Here is a 6,640-nt window from a genome sequence, read left to right on the forward strand (position 1 = left end):
GGAGAGCGCCCAGCCAGGCGCCCCGCCCCCATCCCCGCCCCCACCGCCGCCCCCACCACCCCTCGTTTCCCACCGCCGCCCGCCCCGCCCCGCCTCCTCGCACCCCGGGCTGCTCCAGGCCTCCGCGCCCTGGGAGGGCAGCAGGGCGGGGCAGCGCAGGGTTTGGCTGGCCCGCTGGCCGCGCCCGAGGCGGCCGCGGCGGGAGGCAGCAGCGGGAGGAAGGCGGCAGGCCGGGCGCGGGCGCAGGGGGCGCCGGCGGCGGGTGCGCGTCACAGAGGCCTGGGCGCGCGCGAGCCGCGGGCCGGGCGACGCGGCGCGGCTTCTTAGGGGCGCCGGCGGCAGGCGCCAGCGTCTACGGCCATACCACCCTGAACGCGCCCGATCTCGTCTGATCTCGGAAGCTAAGCAGGGTCGGGCCTGGTTAGTACTTGGATGGGAGACCGCCTGGGAATACCGGGTGCTGTAGGCTTTTGCCTCCCTCGCCTTTTGCCGCCGGCCGGGCGCGGCTCCCTCCGCGCTCCTGCCGCCCCTCCTCCGTCCTGCGGCCTCCGGCCTCCGTCCTCCGCGGACGCCCCCCACCCCTCCAGCCAGCCCGACCCCCCCCACCCTCCCCCTCCCCTCCCGCCCCCCTCCGCACCGCGGGCCCGCCGGCGCCGCCCATGGGCAGGGCCCAACCCCTCCCCGCCACAGCCCAACCCTTCCAGCTCGCGGCCCCACCCGAACCCAGGGCCAATCGGGGCCAGCCCGGCGGGACCGGGACCGGGACCGGGACCGGGACCGGGACCGGGACCCCGACGCCGCACACGCCGCCGGCCGGCTCCCTCTGGCCTCGGCCTCTTCCCACCCGCTCGGCTCCCGCTCCGGTGACACCCCAGCCCTTCCCTCGGCGCCCCGCCCCCGCCGCCCCAGCCGCCGGGTAGAGTCGTCCTGTCAGGTGGAACGGATTCCACGGCGGTGCCGGGAGGCCCAAACGGGTCCCAAAGCGACCAGCCCCGCCCACCGAGGAAAGGCACCTGGTCAGGCTTTTCCAGACACCGCCCGCTTCTCCAAGGACAGGGCGGACTGGGTTAGAGAGGAGCGTCTCGGGCACCTCACCCAAGACTGGATGGCTTCTGCCTTTGCTGGCGTCTCTGCCGCTGCAGGTCATCTTCTAAAACCTGGTACCCGCTTGCTTGTCCTTGAGAGGCTCATTCACAATCAACACTCCTTTCCCGACCTAAGTTTGTCCCTGTCAGTTTGTCTCGCTTTTCCTTCCAGAAGCCCCCTTCCCGGGGTGGGGGGGAGGGGGGGAGGTGGTGGTGGTGGGGGGGGGTAGGGGGGTGGGTGGGTCTGAGTTTCAAGCTCCACCTGACTAGGATCCCATTCTGCTTTCGCCTTCGGGCGGTCCTGCCTCGCTTGGAAACGCTGCTACGTTGCTCCTGGTGGATGAGCTTGCGTTCGTTTTGAGTTTGAGAACGCTGGATGCAAAGACGAGGAGTCTTGATGGCTGAGGCTTTTGGTGTCCCCTCACTCGGGGGCCTCCCTCTCTTCCCGCCTCCCCCCGCCTCCCCACCCACCCCCTCACACCCGACCCCTACCACCCCAGGGCCCCGGCCGGGCCCCGCCCCTCCAGGCCGCATCTGTCAGAGGGAGTTGAAAAGCCTCCTGACAGGACACGTCCTCCCTCAGCAGCCAGCCCTTCCTGGCTCCCTGGCTTCAGCTTTCCGTTCGCGTGGCTCGGGCAGCCTTTCGCATCTTCTTTGCACCTGCCTGTGTTTGCAACAGAGGACCGTGGCCAAGGGATCCAGGAAACCGGGAGGAGAGCTGGCTTCCGGGGAGGCGAATGGGAAGGACAGGGAGGCAGAGAGGGAGCCTTGCCTCAGAGAACGGACTTTGAACCCCCGAAGGGAAAAGTCCTCCAGATAAATCACGTCTTCCCCACCGAATCCAAGAGCCATACTCGCTCGCTGTGGAAAAATGGGGACATCCCGGTCAAAGCAGGACGAGAGAGGACCCAAAGCTCCCTCCTCTCCCCGTTCAGCCATCGTCGTCCTGGGAGGGAGTCTCTTCGCGGTTCGCTTCTCCTGCCGGCCCCGTTTCCCCTCCTGCCAACCCAGCGCCTCTATCGCCTGCTCCTCGCTTCCTCGGGCTGCGGGCTGCGGGCTGCGGGATGGGGGAGGGGGGGGGTGCGGTGCGCGTCGCTCCCTGCCAGCTCGTGCCCGGGGTGGTTCTGACGGGTCCCCGGATCTGATCTCCGAGGAGCACCTTCTGCGGGGAGAAGCGGGACTGCGTCCCTGTCAGTTTCCCGGAGCGCGGGACCGGAGCCTTGCCCCGAAACGCAGGCTCAGGAGACCGAAGTCCTGAGCTGAAACCCAAGGGGCGCCGTCTCCCGCGAGTGACGTGCCCTCCCTGAGCTGCGCTTTCCTCCTCTGGTGCGAGGGGGTCCTGGCGTTCGTGCCTCCTTGCGGGGGCGAGTGCTGGTGAGAACGCAAGCGGGAAATACGGAGCAGACCGCTCAGCACGGAGCGCGGCCTCGGTGGGGGCCCGGGCCTCGGCCGCCGTCCTTCCCCACGAGCCTACTTCTTGCCGCCGAGGCTCATCCAGCACCCAGGGATCGATCGCCTGGCTGCTTCCGGCCAGACACTCTCCTAGGTGCTGGCCACCCAGCAGCCGAGAACGCGGGTGCCAATCTCGGCCTCCGGGGCGTTCGCCTCCTCGCCTCTGGGGCCGCAAGACCAGCGGTGTGCCTACGCATGCCGGCCAGAGGTGGCAGAACCTGACGAGGACACGTGCCGTGGAAAATGGAGAGCTTGGCGCCCCGGAGGGCCTCGTCGGACGTCTGTGGATGGCCGTCGCTCTCTTTGCCGAAGCCCGCCCCCTGCCCATCTTCTCTCCGTCCCAGGGTCCCCTTTCCAGTGGGACGCAAGAAGGCCCACAGGGCCCAAACGCTGGAGACGGGCAGCGCACACAGCGCGCCCTGGGTCCCGGGGGGTGCGGCGGGAAAGCCTTGCGGCACAGAACCCTGAAGCCCAGAGGTCTCGAGACAGGGAGAGCCGGGACGTCGGCAGGCACCGACGGGCCTTCGGACGCGACTCTTCCTCCCCGTCATCACACCGTGCTGCTCCTCCCTCCGTCCTGGGCGCGAGCGCGCTCTTGGGAAGACGGAGGCGCCTTCGTCGGTGACCTAGCGGGCGGGAGATCCCGGGCAACGTCCCCAGCGGCACTTGAGCAGAACGGGGACGCTGCGGTCGGTCGTCGGGGAGGGGCTTCTACATGTCTGGTAGATGGAGCTGCTTTCTCGTGCCAAGTTCTCTGGGCCCTGACTTTTCTGCCTGCTCCTTCTATCAACTCAGTAAGGTCGGGGGTGCCCGGCAGAAAGAGGAAAAGAGCCAGAGCGAAGAAGCGGAGAGAAAGGAACACACAAACCCGGACGCACACACACACACAGGCACACAGACACACAGGCGCGCGCGCGCGCGCGCACACACACACACACACACACACACACACGCCTACACACCCACTCGCACAACCCGCACAAGCACACGCACACGCAAGCGCAGACAGAGCGCGCCAGCGAGCTCCGGTGCCTGCCTGTGGTTCCTGGGCGATGGCGGGGCAGCGATGCCGGGAGCCCGGGACTCCTGAGAGCCTGTCTGCGCGGCCTAGGGCCCCAGGGGTGATCGCCAGCCCCGGGGCCCCTGCCTCCTGGCCCGGGCCCAGCTCCAGCACCACCGCCCTCCTGGGGGGGAAGCGAGCTCTTGGGCAGAGCCTCTCTGGGTCAGGGTGGGTGTCTGTCTAGGTCCGTGTCTTGGATCCTCTCCGTGTCGCCGTTTCTCTGTTTCTCCGTGTCTCTGTCTCTGTCTCTGTCTCTGGGTCTCTGGGCTGGCGCCAGCAGGAGCTGTCCAGGGTCCCCGCGAGGGGCGGGTTGGGGGCGGGGTGCCGGTCTCCTGGGCGGCGCTGGCGGGGGGGAAGTGTGGCCGCCCCGCCTCCCCGCTCCCTCAGGGGCAGCGCGGCGGGCTTCCGCTGACGCCCTCTGGTCGCGCCGGTGGCTCCGCCTGGGTTTGGGCAAGTCGGGGCCCGGCCGGCGCCGCAGAGGTCAGGGCTCCCGCTGGGAGGCCCCTCGGGCCGGAGGGGACTCAGAGGAGCACGGGCCCGGCGGCCCGACGCCCCGACGCCTCGGGCCAAGTGCCCCGCGCCACCCCCCTCCCAGCAGCCGCATCTCCTGCGACCCATCGCCGGATCCGAGCGGCCAGGGCGGCCTGGAGTGTTCCCGGGCCGCGAGGGGAGAGCGCCCAGCCAGGCGCCCCGCCCCCATCCCCGCCCCCACCGCCGCCCCCACCACCCCTCGTTTCCCACCGCCGCCCGCCCCGCCCCGCCTCCTCGCACCCCGGGCTGCTCCAGGCCTCCGCGCCCTGGGAGGGCAGCAGGGCGGGGCAGCGCAGGGTTTGGCTGGCCCGCTGGCCGCGCCCGAGGCGGCCGCGGCGGGAGGCAGCAGCGGGAGGAAGGCGGCAGGCCGGGCGCGGGCGCAGGGGGCGCCGGCGGCGGGTGCGCGTCACAGAGGCCTGGGCGCGCGCGAGCCGCGGGCCGGGCGACGCGGCGCGGCTTCTTAGGGGCGCCGGCGGCAGGCGCCAGCGTCTACGGCCATACCACCCTGAACGCGCCCGATCTCGTCTGATCTCGGAAGCTAAGCAGGGTCGGGCCTGGTTAGTACTTGGATGGGAGACCGCCTGGGAATACCGGGTGCTGTAGGCTTTTGCCTCCCTCGCCTTTTGCCGCCGGCCGGGCGCGGCTCCCTCCGCGCTCCTGCCGCCCCTCCTCCGTCCTGCGGCCTCCGGCCTCCGTCCTCCGCGGACGCCCCCCACCCCTCCAGCCAGCCCGACCCCCCCCACCCTCCCCCTCCCCTCCCGCCCCCCTCCGCACCGCGGGCCCGCCGGCGCCGCCCATGGGCAGGGCCCAACCCCTCCCCGCCACAGCCCAACCCTTCCAGCTCGCGGCCCCACCCGAACCCAGGGCCAATCGGGGCCAGCCCGGCGGGACCGGGACCGGGACCGGGACCGGGACCGGGACCGGGACCCCGACGCCGCACACGCCGCCGGCCGGCTCCCTCTGGCCTCGGCCTCTTCCCACCCGCTCGGCTCCCGCTCCGGTGACACCCCAGCCCTTCCCTCGGCGCCCCGCCCCCGCCGCCCCAGCCGCCGGGTAGAGTCGTCCTGTCAGGTGGAACGGATTCCACGGCGGTGCCGGGAGGCCCAAACGGGTCCCAAAGCGACCAGCCCCGCCCACCGAGGAAAGGCACCTGGTCAGGCTTTTCCAGACACCGCCCGCTTCTCCAAGGACAGGGCGGACTGGGTTAGAGAGGAGCGTCTCGGGCACCTCACCCAAGACTGGATGGCTTCTGCCTTTGCTGGCGTCTCTGCCGCTGCAGGTCATCTTCTAAAACCTGGTACCCGCTTGCTTGTCCTTGAGAGGCTCATTCACAATCAACACTCCTTTCCCGACCTAAGTTTGTCCCTGTCAGTTTGTCTCGCTTTTCCTTCCAGAAGCCCCCTTCCCGGGGTGGGGGGGAGGGGGGGAGGTGGTGGTGGTGGGGGGGGGTAGGGGGGTGGGTGGGTCTGAGTTTCAAGCTCCACCTGACTAGGATCCCATTCTGCTTTCGCCTTCGGGCGGTCCTGCCTCGCTTGGAAACGCTGCTACGTTGCTCCTGGTGGATGAGCTTGCGTTCGTTTTGAGTTTGAGAACGCTGGATGCAAAGACGAGGAGTCTTGATGGCTGAGGCTTTTGGTGTCCCCTCACTCGGGGGCCTCCCTCTCTTCCCGCCTCCCCCCGCCTCCCCACCCACCCCCTCACACCCGACCCCTACCACCCCAGGGCCCCGGCCGGGCCCCGCCCCTCCAGGCCGCATCTGTCAGAGGGAGTTGAAAAGCCTCCTGACAGGACACGTCCTCCCTCAGCAGCCAGCCCTTCCTGGCTCCCTGGCTTCAGCTTTCCGTTCGCGTGGCTCGGGCAGCCTTTCGCATCTTCTTTGCACCTGCCTGTGTTTGCAACAGAGGACCGTGGCCAAGGGATCCAGGAAACCGGGAGGAGAGCTGGCTTCCGGGGAGGCGAATGGGAAGGACAGGGAGGCAGAGAGGGAGCCTTGCCTCAGAGAACGGACTTTGAACCCCCGAAGGGAAAAGTCCTCCAGATAAATCACGTCTTCCCCACCGAATCCAAGAGCCATACTCGCTCGCTGTGGAAAAATGGGGACATCCCGGTCAAAGCAGGACGAGAGAGGACCCAAAGCTCCCTCCTCTCCCCGTTCAGCCATCGTCGTCCTGGGAGGGAGTCTCTTCGCGGTTCGCTTCTCCTGCCGGCCCCGTTTCCCCTCCTGCCAACCCAGCGCCTCTATCGCCTGCTCCTCGCTTCCTCGGGCTGCGGGCTGCGGGCTGCGGGATGGGGGAGGGGGGGGGTGCGGTGCGCGTCGCTCCCTGCCAGCTCGTGCCCGGGGTGGTTCTGACGGGTCCCCGGATCTGATCTCCGAGGAGCACCTTCTGCGGGGAGAAGCGGGACTGCGTCCCTGTCAGTTTCCCGGAGCGCGGGACCGGAGCCTTGCCCCGAAACGCAGGCTCAGGAGACCGAAGTCCTGAGCTGAAACCCAAGGGGCGCCGTCTCCCGCGAG

The 6,640-nt window shown here is 69.8% G+C and overlaps 2 non-coding genes across 2 annotated transcripts; both read left to right on the plus strand.

Moving 5' to 3' along the window:
* Nucleotides 1–350: 350 nt before the first annotated feature.
* Nucleotides 351–469, plus strand: LOC139043801 (5S ribosomal RNA). Its single transcript, XR_011500867.1, has one exon. It is a non-coding gene; the product is annotated as a 5S ribosomal RNA (ribosomal RNA).
* A 4,146-nt stretch (nucleotides 470–4,615) lies between these two features.
* Nucleotides 4,616–4,734, plus strand: LOC139043802 (5S ribosomal RNA). Its single transcript, XR_011500868.1, has one exon. It is a non-coding gene; the product is annotated as a 5S ribosomal RNA (ribosomal RNA).
* Nucleotides 4,735–6,640: the final 1,906 nt, after the last annotated feature.

The sequence above is a fragment of the Equus asinus genome, unplaced genomic scaffold (assembly GCF_041296235.1).
Source record: "Equus asinus isolate D_3611 breed Donkey unplaced genomic scaffold, EquAss-T2T_v2 contig_37, whole genome shotgun sequence".
NCBI lineage: Eukaryota > Metazoa > Chordata > Mammalia > Perissodactyla > Equidae > Equus > Equus asinus.